Here is a 24,619-nt window from a genome sequence, read left to right as displayed (position 1 = left end):
CACAGTGGCCTCCATCATTATTAAATGGAAGAATTTTGGAACCACTAAGACTCTTCCTAGAGTTGGCCGCCCGGCCAAACTGAGCAATCAGGGGAGATAGGCCTTGTTCAGGAAGGTGACCAAGAACCCGATGCTCCCGAGCTCCAGAGTTCCTCTGTGGAGATGGGAGAACATTCCAGAAGGACAGCCATCTCTGCAGCACTCCACCAAATCAGGCCTTTATGGTAGAGTGGCCAGATAGAAGCCACTCCTCAGTGAAAGACACATGACAGCCCGCTTGGAGTTTGAGAAAAGGCACCTAAAGTACTCAGACCATGAGAAACAAGATTCTCTGGACTGATGAAACCAAAATTAAACTATTTGGCCAGAATGCCAAGCATCACATCTAGAGGAGACCTGGCACCATCCCTATGGAGATGTCTTTCAGTGGCAGGGACGGGGAGACTAGTCAGGATCGAGGGAAAGGTGAACAGAGATCATTGATGAAAACCTGCTCCAGAGAGCTCAGGACCTCAGACTGGGGCGAAGGTTCACCTTCCAACAGAACAACAGCCCTAAGCGCACACCCAAGATAACGCAGGAGTGGCTTCGGGACAAGTCTCTGAATGCCCTTGAGTGGCTCAGCCAGAGCCCGGATTTGAACCCAATTGAACATCTCTGGAGGGACCTGAAAATATCTGTGCAGCGACGCTCCCCATCCAACCTGACAGAACTTGAGAGGATCTATAGAGAAGAATGGGAGAACCTCCCCAAATACAGGTGTGTCAAGCTTGTGGCATTATACCATATAATTATCCTTACGTAAATTAAATATTTACGTAAAAAAAAAAGTTTAATAAATTTGCAAAAATGCTAAAAAAAACAACAACTATTTTTGCTTTGTCGTTATGGGGTATTGTGTGTAGATTGATGAGGATAAAAAATAATATTTATCAATTTCATAATAAGGCTGTAATGTAACAAAATGTGTAAAAAGTCAAGGGGCCTGAATACCTTCCCAATGCACTGTATAGGCAATTCGTAAGGCTCTATGGTATAACTCAAAGGTTTAGGGGTTTTAGTTGTGTATCCTACACCTTAGTGGGTTGTAGAGTTTGTAGACAGCTCAGGGTTAAGTTACCTACACCTTAGTGGGTTGTAGAGTTTGTAGACAGCTCAGGGTTAAGTTACCTACACCTTAGTGGGTTGTAGAGTTTGTAGACAGCTCAGGGTTAAGTTACCTACACCTTAGTGGGTTGTAGAGTTTGTAGACAGCTCAGGGTTAAGTTACCTACACCTTGGTGGGTTGTAGAGTTAGTAGACAGCTCAGGGTTAAGTTACCTACACCTTAGTGGGTTGTAGAGTTTGTAGACAACTCAGGGTTAAGTTACCTACACCTTAGTGGGTTGTAGAGTTTGTAGACAGCTCAGGGTTAAGTTACCTACACCTTAGTGGGTTGTAGAGTTTGTAGACAGCTCAGGGTTAAGTTACCTACACCTTGGTGGGTTGTAGAGTTAGTAGACAGCTCAGGGTTAAGTTACCTACACCTTGGTGGGTTGTAGAGTTAGTAGACAGCTCAGGGTTAAGTTACCTACACCTTAGTGGGTTGGAGAGAGAGAGAGAGAGAGACACACACACACAGAAATATTTTTAATATTGATGAGTGGAGGGAATTATTTACTATTCCAGGCCTGGGAATGTATTTGGCTGTGTGTGTGTGTGTGTGTGTGTGTGTGTGTGTGTGTGTGTGAGTGTATGTGTGTGTGTGTGTGTGTGTGTGTGTGTGTGTGTGTGTGTGTGTGTGTGTGTGTGTGTGTGTGTGTGTGTGTGTGTGTGTGTGTGTGTGTGTGTGTGTGTCTCTCTCTCTCACTCAGAAACACATTCTGCAATAAACATGAGGAAAGGAAATAGAAAAAATACAGTTGATTGGATTCTGTTCATGTCTAGAGAGACGTCACTGAGTTCTCCAAACACACATAATGTCTCCCTGGGCTGGTACGTTACTGAGTTCTCAAAAAACACATAATGTCTCTCTGGGCTGGTTCATTACTGAGTTCTCCAAAAACACATAATGTGTCCCTGGGCTGGTACGTTACTGAGTTCTCCAAAAACACATAATGTCTCCCTGGGCTGGTACAGCAGATTTAATGTGTGTGTGTGTGTGTATGTATGCTTGCATATGTTATAGAGTGTTGTGTGAAAATGAGTCTTATGAGTGTTTTTATTAAATCTTATTAAAGTGTGTGTTTGTGTGTGTGTGTGTGTGTGTGTGTAGGTCTTTACACTTCCCCAGACCTCTGCTGTGGTTTAGCTAAATTAACTAGCTATGTGCTCTTTCTTATGCATCACACACACACACGCACACACACGCACACACTAATGCAGAAGGAGAGGGATCAATATTCCTCCCTTTGGATCATTATGGGAATTGATTTGGGAATTGTGTTAACCCTTGTGTGAGGTTCATGTTTTGTGTTATTCACCCAATGTTCCCTGTGTCTGAAGGTCCCACAACATTATTAGGTTTTTAAAACAGTACAGCAATAATAACAATATAGGTAAAAATACTAAACTCTTAGATGCTGACACATCAACTACAAGCCCCCTATAGACATAGGCATACATGGTTCATATTTGCCATTTAGATAGATTACATTTATCATTAAAAGCTTTAATATATATTTTAAAATTATATATATATATATTTATTTAACAAAATCAATCATAATAGAGACACGGGTGGAATAAATAATGTTTCTCTTGAACTAATATAAATGAAACTATTAATGTTTATTGAACTGAACAAATTGGAAGGACACATTTTACGTACAGTATTTTTTTATGGGAATGATTAATGAGCCCCATTGAAGAACAAATTAATAAGGTCGGTCTACACACCACATGAGGGACAGAGTTTTACTATGTGTTCTGTGACTTCCTGTCTTTCTTGGGTCCACACACGTCACATCACTTCTTCTTGTTGCTACTGGCGATCTAGAATGATGAAAACACCTAGTTCATGAATTTTACTAGCATCTCACTCACTCACGTATATAGTTACAGCAGACCAAGGTAGGAGAGTCAGACACACACACGTACATGCAACAACATCACTCACACCTACTTCCTGTATTGGAGTTGTTGGTTCTGTGGGTCGGGAGGATGGGGGCACCAGCATCCTCCTCCTGAATCCTCCTCACGATGGCTGCAGAAGCTGGGGTCCTTGGGACATGTTGCCTCCTCTGGATTCGAGGTCTTACCAATGCCTTTCCCAGCTCCTCGAGAAAGAGCCGTCTCCTCTGGAACTTCCCTCTGTTCCAATCTGGGTTCAACGCCGTCCAGATGACAAACGCTTTGTACGGCGCAGATGTCCAAGATGTTGAAGAATATCACAAGATGCCAGCGTAGGGTTCTTCATTTGAAGCTGTAGTCAGTCACCAGCTTGTCCAAATTGTCCATCCCTTCTTGTGTGGCATTGTAATCCATGATGATTTCTGTTTTTTTTATGTTCTTGACCACAGATTCTTCCATCCCTATGCAGCGTACTCCTTAGTACCACATTTTTGCCTTTCTTTGGCACGTATGACACTAGGGACGTGTCGGCCGTGAACACAAACTTAGAGGGATTGAAAGGCCTGTTCCGTGTATTCAACAGCTGAGGTGGGAGCTCTGGCTTGTTTTTTCATACTGTTCATACCATCGTCAGCTTCCTCTTTGAGGAGCTCCTGTCCCAGCTTGTGCGAAGTAAAAAAGTTATTGCATGTGATGCTGTGGCCACGGAGTCCCTGTGTCACGTCCAGGACAACCCGCATCCCTTAGTTCTTCTCAGGGGCTCCTCCATCTGGCTTCCCCGTATACACTGCCAAGTTCCACACATTTGATGAAGCAGCATCACAGGAAGCCCAGATCTTCAGTCCATATTTAGCGGATTTAGACGGTATGTACTGCCTGAAGGGGCAGCGGGCCCCTAAATTACATAAGCTGCTTATCTACAGTAACTTTGGACCCAGGGTTGTTAAACAGGGGAAGGCGGTCCACCCACTTGGATCTGAAAACACCAGTAAGAACCACAAAAGTGTGCATGTAACTGAGTTTGGTTCATTTCCTTCGATCTCGCTCCAAAAAAAACATGCCTTCCCTCCAATGTAGTGCTGTCCAGAATGATTTTCTGGATGGTGTCTGGGATGAACAGTACAAAATCAGACAGTTAAAATATACATTTAACACACACACACACACACACACAGTCACAATCAGTACAGACAGAAACACACACAACACTCCCACACTTTCCTAGAAAATGTCATCCAGAAAGTGAGGTTAAAGTAATGATGATATCTGCGGCGTGAACACAATCTGATGAGGGAATTATGGGGAGTGAGGAGAAATGTTGCCTAGGCAACAGGCTGCTGTGTTGCTGAGCCACTCTTTAAATCACCTCTCGAATGAGGTGCTGACTCCCTCCTTATATCACCTCTCGAATGAGGTGCTGACTCCCTCCTTATATCACCTCTCTAATGAGGGGCTGACTCCCTCCTTTTATCAACTCACTCATCCTGTGCGTAGACCCTCAACCCCCCCCCCCCCCCCCCCCCCATTAGATGGTGTCTGTGCTGGTCCTGTGGGCATCCCCCCCATTAGATATTGTCTGAGCTGGTCCTGTGGGCATCCCCCCCATTAGATATTGTCTGAGCTGGTCCTGTGGGCACCCCCCCCCCCCATTGGATAGGGTCTGAGCTGGTCCTGTGGGTGTTCCTCCCCATTGGATAGTGTCTGAGCTGGTCCTGTGGGTGTCCCTCCCCATTGGATAGTGTCTGAGCTGGTCCTGTGGGTGTCCCTCCCCATTGGATAGGGTCTGAGCTGGTCCTGTGGGTGTCCCTCCCCATTGGATAGGGTCTGAGCTGGTCCTGTGGGTGTCCCTCCCCATTGGATAGTGTCTGAGCTGGTCCTGTGGGTGTCCCTCCCCATTGGATAGGGTCTGAGCTGGTCCTGTGGGTGTCCCTCCCCATTGGATAGTGTCTGAGCTGGTCCTGTGGGTGTCCCTCCCCATTGGATAGGGTCTGAGCTGGTCCTGTGGGTGTTCCTCCCCATTGGATAGGGTCTGAGCTGGTCCTGTGGGTGTCCCACCCCATTGGATAGTGTCTGAGCTGGTCCTGTGGGTGTCCCTCCCCATTGGATAGGGTCTGAGCTGGTCCTGTGTGTATCATCCCCCCATTGGATAGGGTCTGAGCTGGTCCTGTGGGTGTCCCTCCCCATTGGATAGGGTCTGAGCTGGTCCTGTGGGTGTCCCTCCCCATTGGATAGTGTCTGAGCTGGTCCTGTGTGTATCATCCCCCCATTGGATAGGGTCTGAGCTGGTCCTGTCGGTGTCCCTCCCCATTGGATAGGGTCTGAGCTGGTCCTGTGGGTGTCCCTCCCCATTGGATAGGGTCTGAGCTGGTCCTGTGGGTGTCCCTCCCCATTGGATAGGGTCTGAGCTGGTCCTGTGGGTGTCCCTCCCCATTGGATAGTGTCTGAGCTGGTCCTGTGGGTGTCCCTCCCCATTGGATAGTGTCTGAGCTGGTCCTGTGGGTGTCCCTCCCCATTGGATAGTGTCTGAGCTGGTCCTGTGGATGTCCCTCCCCATTGGATAGGGTCTGAGCTGGTCCTGTGTGTATCATCCCCCCCATTGGATAGGGTCTGAGCTGGTCCTGTGGGTGTCCCTCCCCATTGGATAGGGTCTGAGCTGGTCCTGTGGGTGTTCCTCCCCATTGGATAGGGTCTGAGCTGGTCCTGTGGGTGTCCCTCCCCATTGGATAGGGTCTGAGCTGGTCCTGTGGGTGTTCCTCCCCATTGGATAGGGTCTGAGCTGGTCCTGTCGGTGTCCCTCCCCATTGGATAGTGTCTGAGCTGGTCCTGTGGGTGTCCCTCCCCATTGGATAGGGTCTGAGCTGGTCCTGTGGGTGTCCCTCCCCATTGGATAGGGTCTGAGCTGGTCCTGTGGGTGTCCCTCCCCATTGGATAGGGTCTGAGCTGGTCCTGTGGGTGTCCCTCCCCATTGGATAGGGTCTGAGCTGGTCCTGTGGGTGTCCCTCCCCATTGGATAGGGTCTGAGCTGGTCCTGTGGGTGTCCCTCCCCATTGGATAGTGTCTGAGCTGGTCCTGTGTGTATCATCCCCCCATTGGATAGGGTCTGAGCTGGTCCTGTCGGTGTCCCTCCCCATTGGATAGGGTCTGAGCTGGTCCTGTGGGTGTCCCTCCCCATTGGATAGGGTCTGAGCTGGTCCTGTGGGTGTCCCTCCCCATTGGATAGGGTCTGAGCTGGTCCTGTGGGTGTCCCTCCCCATTGGATAGTGTCTGAGCTGGTCCTGTGGGTGTCCCTCCCCATTGGATAGTGTCTGAGCTGGTCCTGTGGGTGTCCCTCCCCATTGGATAGTGTCTGAGCTGGTCCTGTGGATGTCCCTCCCCATTGGATAGGGTCTGAGCTGGTCCTGTGTGTATCATCCCCCCATTGGATAGGGTCTGAGCTGGTCCTGTGGGTGTCCCTCCCCATTGGATAGGGTCTGAGCTGGTCCTGTGGGTGTTCCTCCCCATTGGATAGGGTCTGAGCTGGTCCTGTGGGTGTCCCTCCCCATTGGATAGGGTCTGAGCTGGTCCTGTGGGTGTTCCTCCCCATTGGATAGGGTCTGAGCTGGTCCTGTCGGTGTCCCTCCCCATTGGATAGTGTCTGAGCTGGTCCTGTGGGTGTCCCTCCCCATTGGATAGGGTCTGAGCTGGTCCTGTGGGTGTCCCTCCCCATTGGATAGGGTCTGAGCTGGTCCTGTGGGTGTCCCTCCCCATTGGATAGGGTCTGAGCTGGTCCTGTGGGTGTCCCTCCCCATTGGATAGGGTCTGAGCTGGTCCTGTGGGTGTCCCTCCCCATTGGATAGGGTCTGAGCTGGTCCTGTGGGTGTCCCTCCCCATTGGATAGGGTCTGAGCTGGTCCTGTGGGTGTCCCTCCCCATTGGATAGGGTCTGAGCTGATCCTGTGGGTGTTCCTCCCCATTGGATAGGGTCTGAGCTGGTCCTGTGGGTGTCCCTCCCCATTGGATAGGGTCTGAGCTGGTCCTGTGTGTATCATCCCCCCATTGGATAGGGTCTGAGCTGGTCCTGTGGGTGTCCCTCCCCATTGGATAGTGTCTGAGCTGGTCCTGTGGGTGTCCCTCCCCATTGGATAGTGTCTGAGCTGGTCCTGTGGGTGTTCCTCCCCATTGGATAGTGTCTGAGCTGGTCCTGTGGGTGTCCCTCCCCATTGGATAGGGTCTGAGCTGGTCCTGTGGGTGTCCCTCCCCATTGGATAGGGTCTGAGCTGGTCCTGTGGGTAGGCACCAGACGTTATCTATCTACTGTATGTCTATACATGCATCACACAGAAATGTAATGCTCTTTGCTGTTGCAGTTAAGTCAGAGAGGCTTGTTCCTGGTTATAGCTCCTGATCATGTTAACTTGGCCTCTCCATATTCTACGTGACTGCAGTGTGGGATTTCATTAGACATTTTAAAATCCATTTTCACAAACAACAAATGTGCGGTTAAAATAGGAAAAAAACACACATTTCTTCCCACAGAGCCGTGGGGTGAGACAGGGATGCAGCTTAAGCCCCACCCTCTTCAACATATATATCAATGAATTGGCAAAGACACTAGAACAGTCTGCAGCACCTGGCCTCACCCTACTAGAATCTGAAGTCAAATGTCTACTGTTTGCTGATGATCTGGTGCTTCTGTCCCCAACCAAGGAGGGCCTACAGCAGCACCTAGACCTTCTGCACAGATTCTGCCAAATTTGGGCCCTGACAGTGAATATCAGTGAAACCAAATTAATGGTGTTCCAAAAAAGGTCCAGTCGCCTGGACCACAAATACAAATTCCACCTAGACACTGTTGCCCTAGAGCACACAAAAAACCATACATACCTCGGCCTAAACATCAGTGCCACAGGTAACTTCCACAAAGCTGTGAACAATCTGAGAGACGAGGTCATTCTATGCCATCAAAAGAAACATCAAATTTGACATACCAATTAGGATCTGGCTAAAAATACTTGAAATAGTTATAGAACTCATTGGCCTTTATGATTGTGAGGTCTGGGGTCCGCTCACCAACCAAGAACTCACAAAATGGGACAAACACCAAATTGAGACTCATGCAGAATTCTGCAAAAGTGTCCTCCATGTACAACGTAAAACACCAAATAATGCATGCAGAGCAGAATTAGGCAGACACCCGCTAAATATCAAAATCCAGAAAGAGTCGTTAAATTCTACAAACACCTAAAAGAAAGCGATTCCCAAACCTTTCATAACAAAGCCATCATCTACAGAGAGATGAACTTGGAAAAGAGTCCCCTTAGCATGCTGGTCCTGGGGCTCTGTTCACAAACACAAACAGACCCCACAGAGCCCTTGGACAGCAACACAATTAGACCCAACCAAATCATGAGTAAGCAAAAATATAATTTATTGACACATTGGAAAGAATTAACAAAAAAGAAGAGCAAACTCCCATGCTATTTGGCCCTAAACAGAGAGTACACAGTGGCAGAATACCTGTCCACTGTGACTGACCCAAACTTAAGAAAGCTTTGACTATGTACAGACCCAGTGAGCATAGCTTTGCTATTGAGAAAGGCCGCCTTAGCCTGTCATCTCTTGAGAGCCAGGTCTGCCTATGTGCACACTGCCCACAAAATGAGGTGCAAACTGACCTGTACTTCCTAACCTCTTGCCAAATGTATGACCATATTAGAGACACATATTTCACTCAGATTACACAGATCCACAAAGAATTTTAAAATCAAACCCGATTTTGATCAACTCCCATACCTACCCGATGAAATACCACAGTGTGCCATCACAGCAGCAAGATTTGTAATCTGTTGCCACAAGAAAAGGGAAACCAGTGAAGAACAAAAACCAATATAAATATACCTTTTGTACTTTAACCATTTGCACGTCGTTACATTACTGTATATTACTGAATTGAGAGAGAGAGAGAGAGAGAGAGGGAGAGTGAGCTTGTGCTGGCCTACCTGTCCAAAGCTCCTAACCCAAAGGCATCATATCTCTTTCCACCCTCCTCTCCGTCTGGCTCTGTGCAGGGAGTTTGGCTCCATCAATAGATGGGCAGTAATGAACACCCTGCCTGAACATGTCACCCTGACTTCCACTGTGGAGTGGCAGCACTCTTAGCTCTGCTCACTAGGACATCAATTCAGTCATCATCATCATCTCCCTCTCCTTTCCTCTCCCCCCCTTGCCTCCTCTCCCACTCCTCTCATCTCCTACACAAGAGTCAAAATGGCGCCAACAGGTACGGTGACCCGGTTTCTAGTCAAAATGGCACCAACAGATCCCAATGGCTGGACCAAAATGAAGATGCCGGAGAAGAGGTGGAAGAAGCGGGGCCCTAGTCAGACTCAGTTGGCCTGCATACCATCCAATGTTTTGGGGTATATTACGTGCTAACCTTCAGTCCCAGGACAATAAAGTAGACAAGCTCAGGGAAAGGATCTCCTTGCAGAGAGACATCAGGGACAGTAACAGACTCTCCGGATATATATTACCCATCCATTCAGCCAGCGGGGTTCTCCGTCCATCGTGCGGACAAGGATAAAGAACTCTCTGGAAAAAGAAAGGCGGAGCGGTTTGTTTCACGATTAACAACTCATGATGTAATTGTAGTAACGTACAGGAACTCAAGACATTTTGTTCTCCCCATCTGGAGTGCCTCACCATCAAGTGGCAATCACATTACCTACCGAGAAAAATGTATTTGGTCATCGTCAATGCTGTGTATATTCCCCCCCACGAGACGACAGCTCTCAAGGAACACTGAACTATGTGCAAACTGGAACCCGATTCCTCATTTATTCTAGGTGGGGACTTTAATAAAGGAAACCTGAGGAAAGTGTTCCTGAAATTCTATCAGCACATCTCCTGTGCTACACGCATCACATACCCTGGATCATTGCTATTCTTGCTTCTGGGACATCTACAAGGCCCTCCCCCACCCTGCCTTTGGCAAATCAGATCATGTCTCCATTCTGATCCTCCTCACCTCTAGGCAGAAACTTGAACAGGAAGCTCCAGCGGTTAGGACTGTTCAAAGTCTGTCTGGCAAATCATAATCCATGCTTCAAGATTGTTTTGATCATGCAGACTGACAAATGTTCCCGAGAATAGTATTGATGTCACTGACTCGGTGACTGTGTTCATCAGGAAGTGCATAGAGGATGTTGTTCCCATGGTGACTGTGTTCATCCGGAAGTGCATAGAGGATGTTGTTCCCATGATGACTGGGTTCATCAGGAAGTGCATAAAGGATGTTGTTCTCACTGTGATGATTAGATCTTATTCAAACCAAAATCCATGGATAGATGGCAACATTCGAGCAAAACTGAAAGAGCAAACTACCTCATTTAACCATGGCAAGGTGACTTGGAATATGGATGTGTACAAAACAGACCAACTATGCAGCGTGGTGAGTGTACATTTTACACAAGAAACAATAAATAACAACGGTGATGCTGACTAGGGCTATACAGGCCACTAACACAGACAACTACCCACAACTAAGGTGGGAAAACAGGCTGCCTAAGTATGATTCCCAATCAGAGACAACGATAGACAGCTGTCCCTGACTGAGAACCATACCCCGGCCAAAACATAGAAACAGAAAACATAGAAATAAAGAAACTAGATTGCTCACCCCACATCACACCCTGACCTAACCAAATAGAGACATAAAACGGTTCTCTAGGGTCAGGGCGTGACACTATGACCTCCGTAAGGCAATCAAAGAGTGCAAAATTACAGTACAGGGATCAGGTGGAGTTGCAATTTCAACGTCTCAGAAATTACAATTTTCAATCATGAATTATAAAGGGAAAACCGGCCATGTCGCGGACACAGATGCCTCACTCCTGGACGAGATTAACATCCGCTTCGAGGAAAGCATAATCGAGCCTCTGATGCGGGCCCCCGACTACCATCTAGAAGATAATCAAGGACCTCAGCCAACCGAGCCATGGCCTGTTCACCCCACTACCATCTAGAGGATAATGAAGGACCTCAGCCAACCGAAATAGAGTCATTTAACACGAGTCACTTAAACATTGTTTACATACAAAACACACCATTACATGTATATACATACAGTCTCCAGATCTCAACCCCATAGAAAATCTTTGGAGGGAGTTGAAAGTCTGTGTTGCCCAGCAACAGCCCCAAAACATCACTGCTCTAGAGGAGGTCTGCATGGAGGAATGGGCCAAAATACCAGCAACAGTGTGTGAAAACCTTGTGAAGACTTACAGAAAACGTCTGACCTCTGTCATTGCCAACAAAGGGTATATAACAAAGTATTGAGATAAACTTTTGTTATTGACCAAATACTTATTTTCCACCATCATTTGCAAATAAATTCATAAAAAATGCTACAATGTGATTTTCTGGATTTTTTTTCTAATTTTGTCTGTCATAGTTGAAGTGTACCTATGATGAAATTTACAGACCTCTCTCATCTTTTTAAGTGGGAGAACTTGCACAATTGGTGGCTGACTAAATACTTTTTTGCCCCACTGTATATATTTCTATACATTATATCTACTTATATTTATATTCCGGTCTCTGTCATTGCTTGATCTGATATTTCTCAATTTCTTTATTTTTCTGGATTGTGAGTACAGTATATGTTATTATATTTTATTGCTAGGTATTACTGCAATGTTGGAGCCAGAGTTCTGGAAGATGGAGCGATGCAGGGTTGAAAGAGAGTACAAACCTCTGTTTGACCTGTGACTGGTAGTCTTTTTCTCTCACTCTGTCAATCTGATATACTCACTTTGTTTATCAGCCTCTGTCTCTTTATCATCTCCATCTGTTCAACCCTTTCAAAATCTCTGTAATGCTCCATGTTTTCTCTCTCTCTCTCTCTGCCTCTCTGCTTCTCTCTTTCTCTCTCTCTCTCTCTCTCTCTCTCTCTCTCTCTCTCTCTGCCTCTCTTTCTCTCTCTCTCTCTCTCTCTGTCTCTCTGCCTCTCTCTCTCTCTCTCTCTCTCTCTCTGCCTCTCTCTCTCTCTCTCTCTCTCTCTCTCTCTCTCTCTCTCTCTCTGCCTCTCTCTCTCTCTGCCTCTCTGCCTCTCTGCTTCTCTCTCTCTCTCTGCCTCTCTCTCTCTCTCTCTCTGCCTCTCTCTCTCTCTCTCTCTCTCTCTCTCTCTCTCTCTCTCTGCCTCTCTCTCTCTCTCTCTCTCTCTCTCTCTCTATCTCTCTCTCTCTCTCTCTCTCTCTCTCTCTCTGTCTCTCTCTCTGCGTCCTCTTCCTCCCTTTTCATCCCTCCTTTCTTTCTGATCTCCTCATCATAAACCATTCTGCTGTCGTAAACCACTTGTTCTCCCACTCTCTCTTTCTTTCTAGTTTTATTTCTTACTTTTTTCTTCATCTAAACGCTCTCTTTTTCTTCTTCCTTTACTTTCTCTCTCTGTCATTTTCATAATGTTTATTTCTTCCCCACTCATGTCCTCAATTAGTTGCAATAGGATCTACCTCCTCCTCCCTCTCTCTGGTCAATAATGTCATCCTCCTCCATCTCCCTGGTCAATAATGTCCTCCTTCCTCTCTGATCAATAATGTCCTCCTCCCTCTCTGGTCAATAATGTCCTCCTATCTCTCTCTGGTCAATGATGTCCTCTTCCCTCTCTCTGGTCAATAATGTTCTCCTCCCTCTCTCTGGTCAATAATGTACTCCTCCCTCTCTCTGGTCAATAATGTTCTCCTCCTCTCTCTCTGGTCAATAATGTACTCCTCCCTCTCTCTGGTCAATAATGTCCTCCTCCTCTCTCTCTCTGGTCAATAATGTCCTCCGCCTCTCTCTCTCTGGTCAATAATGTCCTCCGCCTCCCTCTCTCTGGTCAATAATGTCCTCCTCCTCTCTCTCTCTGGTCAATAATGTCCTCCGCCTCCCTCTCTCTGGTCAATAATGTCCTTCCTCCTCCTCTCTCTCTCTGGTCAATAATGTCCTCCGCCTCCCTCTCTCTAGTCAATAATTTCCTCCTCCTCCCTCTCCTTGATATATCAATTCCTTCTCCTACATCTCTCTTGTCAGTAATGTCCAACTCCAGCCTGGCTTCAGATGTTCAGCAAATACATATTGTTTTAAAGAATAAAGACAGACATAATTTCCTGCATTTGGTCTTTTGCATGTTATGATCATACTGTGTATATGGTGTTCTGTCTAACATAATCTGTGTGAGCCTTACATAACACACACACACACACACACACACACACACACACGCACGCACGCACGCACGCACACGCACACACACACACACACACACACACACACACACACACACACACACACACACACACACACACACACACACACACACACACACACACACACACACACACACACACACAGCAAAAAGAGGAGAACCATCTACCTCCCCAGACATTAATACTAAGCAGTTTGCTATGGCAACCATTCTCAGTCCTGGTCCCAGTTTGGCTATTCAGTTTCTTTCTATCTTTCACTTCACTGGTTCTCTCTCTCTTTACCTCTCTCTTCCTCTCTTTACCTCTCTCTTCCTCTCTTTACCTCTCTCTTCCTCTCTCTTCCTCTCTACCTCTCTCTGTCTCTCTCTCTCTCTCTCTCTCTACCTCTGTCTCTCTCTCTCTCGCTACCTCTCTCTCTCTACCTCTCTCTCTCTACCTCTCTCTACCTCTCTCTCTCTCTCTTCCTCTCTTTACCTCTCTCTTCCTCTCTCTTCCTCTCTCTACCTCTCTCTGTCTCTCTCTCTCACTCTCTACCTCTCTCTTTCTACCTCTCTCTACCTCTCTCTCTCTCTACCTCTCTCTCTCTCTCTCTCTCTGTCTCTCTCTCTCGCTACCTCTCTCTACCTCTCTCTCTCTCTCTACCTCTCTCTACCTCTCTCTCTCTCCCTCTCCCTCTCTCTTCCTCTCTCTTCCTCTCTCTCTCTCTCTCTACCTCTCTCTCTCTCTCCCTCTACCTCTCTCTGTCTCTCTCTCTCTCTCTCTCTCTCTACCTCTCTATCACTCTCTACCTCTCTTCTTTTTTCTCTCTCTCTCTCACTCTCAGTTAAATTTTATTGGCACATGAACAGTAAACATTACACTCACAAACATTTAAAAAAGGAATAGAGACATTTCAAATGTCATTTTATGCACAGTGTTATAAACAATGTGTAAATAGGTGAAAGGAAAGTAATTAAACATATGGGTTTTTATTTAAATCAAATCAAATGTTATTTGTCATCGAATACAACAGGTGTAGAATTTACATTTTAGTTAAACCTGTTAGGTTAAGTGGCAACATATGTCACTTTTTGATGAATTACGTGCCCAAAAGCTAGCGGAACGCCCGTCCTAGACAGGTTAAATGCTTACAAGCCCTTAACCAACAACGCAATTCAAGAAATAGAGTTAATAAAATATTGACTAATTAAACAAAAGTACAAAAAAAAAAAAATCATTCACAAGGTAACACAATACATTTACATAACAATAACGAGGCTATATACACAGTACCTGAGTCAATGTGCGGGTGTGCAGGTTAATTGGGGTCATTTTGTGAAAGTGACTAAGCATAGATAATAAACAGCAACAGTGTAAAATAAAATGTAAACAGTCTGGGTAGCCATTTGACTAGATGTTCAGGAGTCTTATGGCTTCAGGGTGGAAGATGTTTAGTAGTTGTCCTAGACGTGGCCCTCCTGTAACGCTTGCCGTGCAGTAGTAGAGAGAACAGTCTATGACTTTGGTGACTGGAGCCTTTGACAATTTTTTGGGACCTTCCTCTGACACCGCCTAGTATATAGGTCCTGGATGGCAGGAAGCTTGACCCAGTGATGTACTGGGCCGTACCCACTACTCTCAGTAGTGCCTTATGGTCAGATTATGGTCTTATGGCCGAGCAGTTGCCATACCAGGCAGTGATGCAACTGATCAGAATGCTCTCAATGGTGCAGCTGTAGAACCTCTCCCCAATTTCTCCCCAATTTCGCACTGCATCGCAGCTAGCACGATGCAGTGCCTTAGGCCACTGCGCCACTCGGGGGCGCACTAGCGACTCCTGTTGCCGGTCGGGCGCAGTGCACGCTGACCAGGTTGCTAGGTGTACGGTGTTTCCTCCAACACATTGGTGCGGCTGGCTTCCAGGTTGGATAGTTACTATCTTGTCTCATCGCTACAACTCCCGTACGGGCTCGGGAGATGTCGATGTCAATGGGGGAGTGCTCGGACCTCCTTTTCCTGTAGTCCACGATCATCTCCTTTGTCTTGATCACATTGAGGGAGAGGTTGTTGTCCTGGCACCACACTGCCAGGTCTCTGACCTCCTCCCTATAGGCTGTCTCATAGATGTCAGTGACCAGACCTACCATTGTTGTGTCATCAGCAAACTTAATGATGGTGTTGGAGTCGTGTTTGGCCACACAGTTGTGGGTGAACATGGAGTAAAGGAGGGGACTAAGAACACACCCCTGAGGGGTCCCAGTGTTCAGGATCAACGTGGCAGACGCGTTGTTTCCTACCCTTACCACCTGGGGGCGGCACGTCAGGAATTCAAGGATCCAGTTGCAGAGGGAGGTATTTAGACCCAGGATACTTAGCTTAGTGATGAGCTTTGAGGTCACTATGGTTTTGAACGCAGAGCTGTAGTCAATGAACAGCATTCTCACATAGGTGTTCCTTTTGTCCTGGTGGGAAAGGGCAGTGTGGAGTGCGATTGAGATTGTGTCATCTGTGGATCTGTTGGGGCGGTATGCGAATTGGAATGGGTCTAGTGTTTCTGTCATGATGGTGTTGTGAGCCCTTTTTCAGGACCCTGTCTTTCAAATATAATTAGTAAAAATCCAAATAACTTCACAGATCCTCATTGTAAAGTGTTTAAACACTGTTTCCCATCTTTGTTCAATGAACCATACACAATAAAGAACGATACACAATTAATGAACGGTCGTTAAGACACTAACAGCTTACAGACGGTATGCAATTAAGGTCACAGTTATGAAACCTTAGGACACTAAAGAGGCCTTTCTACTGCCTCTGAAAAACACCAAAAGAAAGATGCCCATGGTCCCTGCTCATCTGTGTTAACGTGCCTTAGGCATGCTGCAAGGAGCCATGAGAACTGCAGATGTGGCCAGGGAAATAAATTGCAATTTCCGTACTGTGAGACGCCTAAGACAGCGCTACAGGGAGACAGGACGGACAGCTGATCGTCCTCGCAGTGGCAGACCACGTGTAACAACACCTGCACAGGATCGGTACAGCTGAACATCACACCTGCGGGACAGGTTGGTAACAACAACTGCCCGAGTTACACCAGGAACGCCCAATCACTCCATCAGTGCTCAGACTGTCCGCAATAGGCTAAGAGAGGCTGAACTGAGGGTGTGTAGGCCTGTTGTAAAGCAGGTCCTCACCAGACATCACCGGCAATAACGTCACCTATGGGCACAAACCCACCGTCGCTGGACCTGACAGGACTGGCAAAAAGAGCTCTTCACTGACGAGTTGCGGTTTGGTCTCACCAGGGATGATGGTCGGATTCGTGTGTATCGTCGAAGGAATGAGCGTTACACCGAGGCCTGTGCTCTGGAGCGGGATCGATTTGGAGGTGGTGGGTCCATCGTGATCTGGGGCAGTGTGTCACAGCATCATTGCACTGAGCTTGTTGTCATTGCAGGCAATCTCAATGCTTTGGTTAAAGGGAAGACGTCCTTCTCCCTCATGTGGTACTCTTTCTGCAGGCTGATCCTGACATGACCCTCCAGCATGACAATGCCACCAGTCATACTGCTCGTTCTGTGTTTGATTTCTGGCAAAACAGGAATGTCAGTGTTCTGCCATGGCCAGCGAAGAGCCCGGATCTTAATCCCATTGAGCACGTCTGGGACCTGTTGGATCGGAGGGTGAAGTCTAAGGCCATTCCTCCCAGAAATGTCTGTGATATTTCAAGTGCCTTGATGGAAGAGTGGGGTTACATCTCACAGCAAGAACTGACAAATCTGGTCCAGTCCATGAGGAGCAGATGCACTGCAGTACTTAATTAACCTGCCTAGGACTGGGGTTCCCTCGCCAATAGCCAATGAAATTGCAGGGCGCCAACAGAAATCTCATAAATCAAATTTCTCAAAATTCAAGTATTTTACAGCATTTTAAAGATAAAATTCTCGTTAATCCAGACACAGTGTCTGATTTAAAAAATGCTTTACAGCGAAAGCTCCACAAAAGATGATGTTAGGTCCCCACCAAGCCACAGAAAAACCCAGCCATTTTTCCAGCCAAAGAGAGGAGTCACAAAAAGCACAAATAGAGATAAAATTAATCACTAATTTTTGATAATCTTCATCAGATGACACTCATAGGACTTCATGTTACACAATACATGCATGTTTTGTTTGATAAAGTTTATATTTATATCCAAAATCAAATTTTACATTGACGTGTTACGTTCAGTAGTTCCAAAACAAGCGGTGATTGTGCAGAGAGCCACATGAATTTACATAAATACTCATTATAAATGTTGAGGAAAATTCAAGTGTTATGCATGGAACTTTAGATACACTTCTCCTTAATGAAACCGCTGTGTCAGATTTCCAAAAAACTTTACGGAAAAAGCACAATCTGAGTAGAGCGCTCAGAGCACAAACCAGCCAAAAGAAATATCGGCCATGTTGTGGAGTCAACAGAAGTCAGAAATAGCATTATAAATATTCACTTACCTTTGATGACCTTCATGTTCCAACCGGAGAATTCCATTGTCTGTAGAAAAGCAGAGAGCTACCTCTCATTTGAAATGCGCGTGACTGAGAACGAGACAGCTCGCAGACCCCTTAGTCAAACAGCTCTCATCCGGCCCCCCTTCATTGTAGAAGCCTGAAACAACATTCTAAAGACGGTTGACATCTAGCGGAAGCCTTAGGAAGTGCAACATAACCCATATCCCACTGTGAATTCGATAGGGGCTGAGTTAAAAAACTACAAACCTCAGATTTCCCATTTCCTGTTTGGATTTTTTCTCAGGTTTTTGCCTGCCGTATGAGTTCTGTTATACTCAGACATCATTTAAACAGTTTTAGAAACTTCAGAGTGTTTTCTATCCAATACTAATAACAATATGCATATATTAGCATCTGGGACTGAGTAGGAGGCAGTTTCCTCTGGGCATGCTATTCAACAAAAAGTGAAAATGCTGCCCCCTATCCCAAAGAAGTTAATGCAGCTGGTGGCCACACCAGATACTGACTGTTACTTTTGATTTTGACACATTATTCCATTTATGTTAGTCACATGTCTGTGGAACTTGTTCAGTTTATGTCTCAGTTGTTGAATCTTATTTAGTCCTACAAGTATTTACACATGTTATGTGTGCTGAATATAAACGCAGTTGACAGTGAGAGGACGTTTCTTTTTTTTGCTGAGTTCAGGTATAGAGACTCGGCCAAGCAGAGGTTGAAAATGTCAGTGAAGACACTTGCCAATTGGCCTGTGTATGCTTTAAGTAAACGTCCCCGGTAGGCCGTCATTGTAAATAAGAATTTGTTCTTAACTGACATGCCTAGTTAAATAAATAATAAAATAGTGCAATTCAAACAAATGATTGACTTACATGTCAATAGCTGCTTAATGCTGCTAATTAGAAACATATTGACCCAATTTTTAAGTTTACGGTTTGATCTTTAACCCATAAGAGTCAAATTGATGCACCAGTGCGTCAATCTAAGTAACATAATAAAACAAGCTGTTTAAAGATGTCAGGTTTCGTTTAAACTTGAGATATCAGGTTTAGTTAAAGCTAGAGATATCAGTTTAAGCTAGAGATATCAGGTTTTGTTAAAGCTAGAGATATCAGTTTAAGCTAGAGATATCAGGTTTTGTTAAAGCTAGAGATATCCGTTTAAACTAGAGATATCAGGTTTTGTTTAAGTTGAGATATCAGGTTTAGTTAAAGCTAGAGATATCAGTTTAAGCTAGAGATATCAGGTTTTGTTAAAGCTAGAGATATCAGTTTAAGCTAGAGATATCAGGTTTTGTTAAAGCTAGAGATATCAGTTTAAGCTAGAGATATCAGGTTTTGTTAAAGCTAGAGATATCCGTTTAAACTAGAGATATCAGGTTTTGTTAAAGCTAGAGATATCAGTTTAAACTAGAGATGTCAGGTTTTGTTTAAGTTGAGATATCAGGTTTTGTTAAAGCTAGAGATATCAGTTTAAGCTAGAGATATCAGGTTTTGTTAAAGCTAGAGATATCCGTTTAAACTAGAGATATCAGGTTTCGTTAAAGCTAGATATCAGTTTAAACTTGAGATATCAGGTTTTGTTAAAGCTAGAGATATCAGTTTAAGCTAGAGATATCAGGTTTTGTTAAAGCTAGAGATATCCGTTTAAACTAGAGATATCAGGTTTCGTTAAAGCTAGATATCAGTTTAAACTAGAGATATCAGGTTTTGTTAAAGCTAGAGATATCCGTTTAAACTAGAGATATCAGGTTTTGTTAAAGCTAGAGATATCCGTTTAAACTAGAGATATCAGGTTTTGTTAAAGCTAGAGATATCAGTTTAAACTAGAGATGTCAGGTTTTGTTTAAGTTGAGATATCAGGTTTTGTTAAAGCTAGAGATATCCGTTTAAACTAGAGATATCAGGCTTTGCAACGGCTGCGTCTCAATCCACATCTGCGGTGAAAGGTGGCCGAGCTACAGCTGTCCGACCATGAGACATCCCAAAAAATTGGTTGTAGCATTCGAACGGCTTGGCATACAACTGATTGAATACGCTGTGGAAAGGGGAGACTCTCATGAACACGACTCCTACAAGCGTCACGGGATTCGTCGGAACGGCTTAGACTTTTAGAGGTTACGTATTACATAATAGGTATTCCTCTGAGGAGCTCGCTAGGCCAACCATCCTGACCCTAACGCTAACCTTAACCCTAACACTAACCTTAACCAAAAACCAAATGCCAACGCATTTAGTTCAACACATTCAAACATATCCCATCACACACTTGAACATCACTGGACTGGAAACAGTAGCCACATGGACTACAGACCAGAGGAAGGTGGTAGAATACAGCTGGATAACCACACTAAAACCCCCCCTGGCTTCACTCGTTATCAATTTGAAATCATACACTTCTCAGCCCTCCTTTATTCCCTCCTTGTTTTTTTTCCAAATCAAGGTAAACACTTCCATAAACAGACATATTACAAACACTAACCCAAAACACTAACCCAAACATTAATCCAAACACTAACCTAAAACACTAACCGAAAACACTAACCCAAAACACTAACCCAAAAAACTAACCCAAAACACTAACCCAAACATTAACCCAAAACACTAACCCAAAACACTAACCCAAACACTAACCCAAACATTAACCCAAAACACTAACCCAAAACACTAACCCAACACTAACCCAAACATTAACCCAAAACACTAACCCAAAACACTAACCCAAACACTAACCCAAACATTAACCCAAACACTAACCCAAAACACTAACCCAAAACACTAACCCAAAACACTAACCCAAAATACTAATCCAAAACACTAACCCAAACACTAACAAAAACACTAACCCAAAACACTAACCCAAAACACTAACCCAAACACTAACCCAAAACACTAACCCAAAACACTAACCCAAAAAACTAACCCAAAACACTAACCCAAACATTAACCCAAAACACTAACCCAAAACACTAACCCAAAACACTAACCCAAAAATTAACCCAAACACTAACCCAAAACACTAACCCAAAACACTAACCCAAAATACTAACCCAAACACTAACCCAAAACACTAACCTAAACACTAACCCAAACATTAACCCAAACACTAACCAAAACACTAACCCAAAACACTAACCCAAACACTAACCCAAAACACTAACCCATACTTCAACAGAGGAGGCCCAGATTTGAGGCTGGAATCACTAGGGAGCCATTTTAATTATTGAATCTACGCCGGCCCAATTAACCCCAACTTTATACGCCTGCTTTGTGGGCGTGCATGTTTGCGTGCGTGCATGTGTGTACTTGTGTGAGTGCTTGTTAATTTGTGTGTGTGTGTGTGTGTCCGTGCATGTGTGCGTGTCCATGTATGCGTGTGTCTACAGTCATTAACAAGGCACACAAAATAGGACATCCCAGGGTGCACCACCAAGAGGATTCTGGGTCGTATTTTTATTCAGGAAGAGTTCAAATGTTTCCCGATTCGCTCTCCCTGTGCATTAATAAGCACCGTATTTGCATAATGAGCAGAGTATTCACATGTGTAAAGAATGAACTTGATAGAAGTGTTTCCATTCTAATTCATGGCTTCCATCCCAAATGGTACCCTACTACCTATCTAGTGCACAGGACTCTGGTCAAAAGTAGTGCCCTATAAAGGGAATAGTGTGCTATTTAGGATGCATTCCTTATGTCTTATGTGGTGTCTTGTGTAAACTTAAGTATTCTCCCACTAACGGCATCCTCATGACTCCCAGCTGAAACAGTTCGGAAGACTTTGTTCATATATTATGATTACATTTTGTGATGTTTTGTTGGTTTTTGGACTTCGGTGAGGGTTCTTTCAGTTGTTTGGGGACAACAACAAAAAAATATTCTTGGAGGCAAGCCGAAAGTTCAGGGCTGAAGTCTACTCCACCTTTGTCGGTGATTGGTAGTGATTCTTCATTAAAGTATTTAATGCAAACATTTTCATAGAGAAATACTGTGTTGAACATCCATCACTCCAGTATCCCTGTACATATCTACCTCCATCACTCCAGTATCCCTGTACATATCTACCTCCATCACTCCAGTATCCCTGTACAAATCTACCTTCATCACTCCAGTATCCCTGTACATATCTACCTCCATCATTCCAGTATCCCTGTACATATCTACCTCCATCACTCCAGTATCCCTGTACATATCTACCTCCATCACTCCAGTATCCCTGTACATATCTACCTCCATCACTCCAGTATCCCTGTACAAATCTACCTTCATCACTCCAGTATCCCTGTACATATCTACCTCCATCATTCCAGTATCCCTGTACATATCTACCTCCATCACTACAGTATCCCTGTACATATCTACCTCCATCACTCCAGTATCCCTGTACATATCTACCTCCATCACTCCAGTATCCCTGTACATATCTACCTCCGTCACTCCAGTATCCCTGTACATATCTACCTCCATCACTCCAGTATCCCTGTACATATCTACCTCCATCACTCCAGTGTGCCTGTACATATCTACCTCCATCACTCCAGTATCCCTGTACATATCTACCTCCATCACTCCAGTATCCCTGTACATATCTACCTCCATCACTCCAGTATCCCTGTACATATCTACCTCCATCACTCCAGTATCACTGTACATATCTACCTCCATCACTCCAGTATCCCTATACATATCTACCTCCATCACTACAGTATCCCTGTACATTGTTAATATGTTCATCACATTCCCAGTGGGTCAGAAGTTTACATGCACTCAATTAGTATTTGGTAGCATTGCCTTTAAATTGTTTATCTTGGGTCAAACGTTTCGGGTACCCTTCCACAAGCTTCCAACAATAAGTTGGGCGAATTTTGGCCCATTCCTCCTGACAGAGCTGGTGTAACTGAATCAGGTTTGTAGGCCTCCTTGCTCGCAAACACTTTTTCAGTTCTGGCCACAAATGTTCTATACGATTGAGGTCAGGGCTTTGTGATGGCCACTCCAATACCTTGACTTTGTTGTCCTTTAGCCATTTTGCCACAACTTTGGAAGTATGGTTGGGGTCATTGTCCATTTGGAAGACCCATTTGCGACCAAGCTTTAACTTCCTGACTGATGTCTTGAGATGTTTCTTCAATATATCCACAACATTTTCCTAACTCAGGATGCCATCTATTTTGTGAAGTGTGCCTGTCCCTCCTGCAGCCAAGCAACCCCCACAACATGATACTGCCACCCCCATGCTTCACGGTTGGGATGGTGTTCTTATGGCCAAACAGTTATATTTTTGTTTCATCAGACCAGAGGACATTTCTCCAAAAAGTACAATCTTTGTCCCCATGTGCATTTGCAAACCGTAGTCTGGCATTTTTATGGCGGTTTTGGAGCAGTGGCTTCTTCCTTGCTGAGCGGCCTTTCAGGTTATTTCGATACAGGACTCGTTTTGCTGTGGATATATATACTTCGTTCCTGTTTTCTCCAGCATCTTCACAAGGTCCTTTGCTGTTGTTCTGGGATTGATTTGCACTTTTTGTACCAAAGTACGTTCAGGACACAGAACGTGTCTCATTTCTGGGCGTTATGATGGCTGTCTGATCCCATGGTGTTTATACTTGCGTACTATTGTTTGTACAGATGAACATGGTACCTTCAGACATTTAGAAATTGCTCCCAAGGATGAACCAGATTTGTGGAGGTCTACAATTTTTTTGCTGAGGTATTGGCTCATTTGTTTTGCTTTTGTCATGATGTCAAGCAAACAGGCACGGAGTTTGAAGGTAGGCCTTGAAATACATCCACAGGTACACTTCCATTTGACTAAAATGATGTCAATTAGCCTCTCAGAAGCTTCTAAATCCATGACATCATTTTCTGAAATTTTCCAAGCTGATTAAAGGCACGGTCAACTTAGTCTATGTACATTTCTGACCCACTGGAATTGTGATACAGTGAATTATAAGTGAAATAATCTGTTTTGTAAACATTTGTTGGAATAATTACTTGTGTCATGCACAAAGTAGATGCCCTAACCGACTTGCCAAAACTTGAACAAGAAATTTGTTGAGTCGTTGAAAAACACGTTTTAATGACTCCAACCTAGTGTATGTAAACTTCTGACTTCATCTGTATTTCTAGTATAACATTGTTATTGATTACTGAATTGTTGGGTTTTGAAATTTGAAACTGGAAACTCCCTCTCCTTCTTTACCGCACCTGCTGTGTCGACCTCTGAATGCTCGGCTATTAAAAGCCAACTGACATGTACTCCTGAGGTGCTGACCTTTTGCACCCTCTGCAACTACTGTGATTATTATTTTACCCTGCTGGTCATCTATGAATGTTTCAACATCTTGAATAACGACCTGGCCTTAATGTACTCTTTTAATCCCCACCAGGCACAACCAGAGGACTGGCAACCCCTCAAAGCCTGTTTCCTCTCTAGGTTTCTTCCTAGGTTCCAGCTTTTCTAGGGAGTTTTTTTCTAGTTACTCTGCTTCTACATCTGCATTGCTTGCTGTTTGGAGTATTAGGCTAGGTTTCTGTATAGCACTTTGTGACATCTGCCGATGTAAAAAGTGCTTTATAAATAGATTTGATTGATTGATTGATCATGTCTAGTCTCCAGGGATGGAGGGATCAATTGAGGGATGCAAGGAGGGAGGAGGGTTGGTGGGAGGAAGAGAAGGTTGAAAGGAGGGTGGGCGGGAGGGAGGGATGGAAAAAGAGAGGGTGGATGGGAGGGAGGGATGGAAGGAGAAAGGAGGGTGGGAGGGAGGGATGGAAGGAGAGAGGAAGATGGGAGGGAAAATGTGAGGAGGGAGGGAGGGAGAGAGGAGGGAGGGGGGTGGGGGGAGTGAGGGAGGGAG

This window comes from Oncorhynchus mykiss, chromosome 32, assembly GCF_013265735.2.
Source record: "Oncorhynchus mykiss isolate Arlee chromosome 32, USDA_OmykA_1.1, whole genome shotgun sequence".
Taxonomy (NCBI): Eukaryota; Metazoa; Chordata; class Actinopteri; order Salmoniformes; family Salmonidae; genus Oncorhynchus; species Oncorhynchus mykiss.
This window is presented reverse-complemented; position numbering follows the sequence as displayed.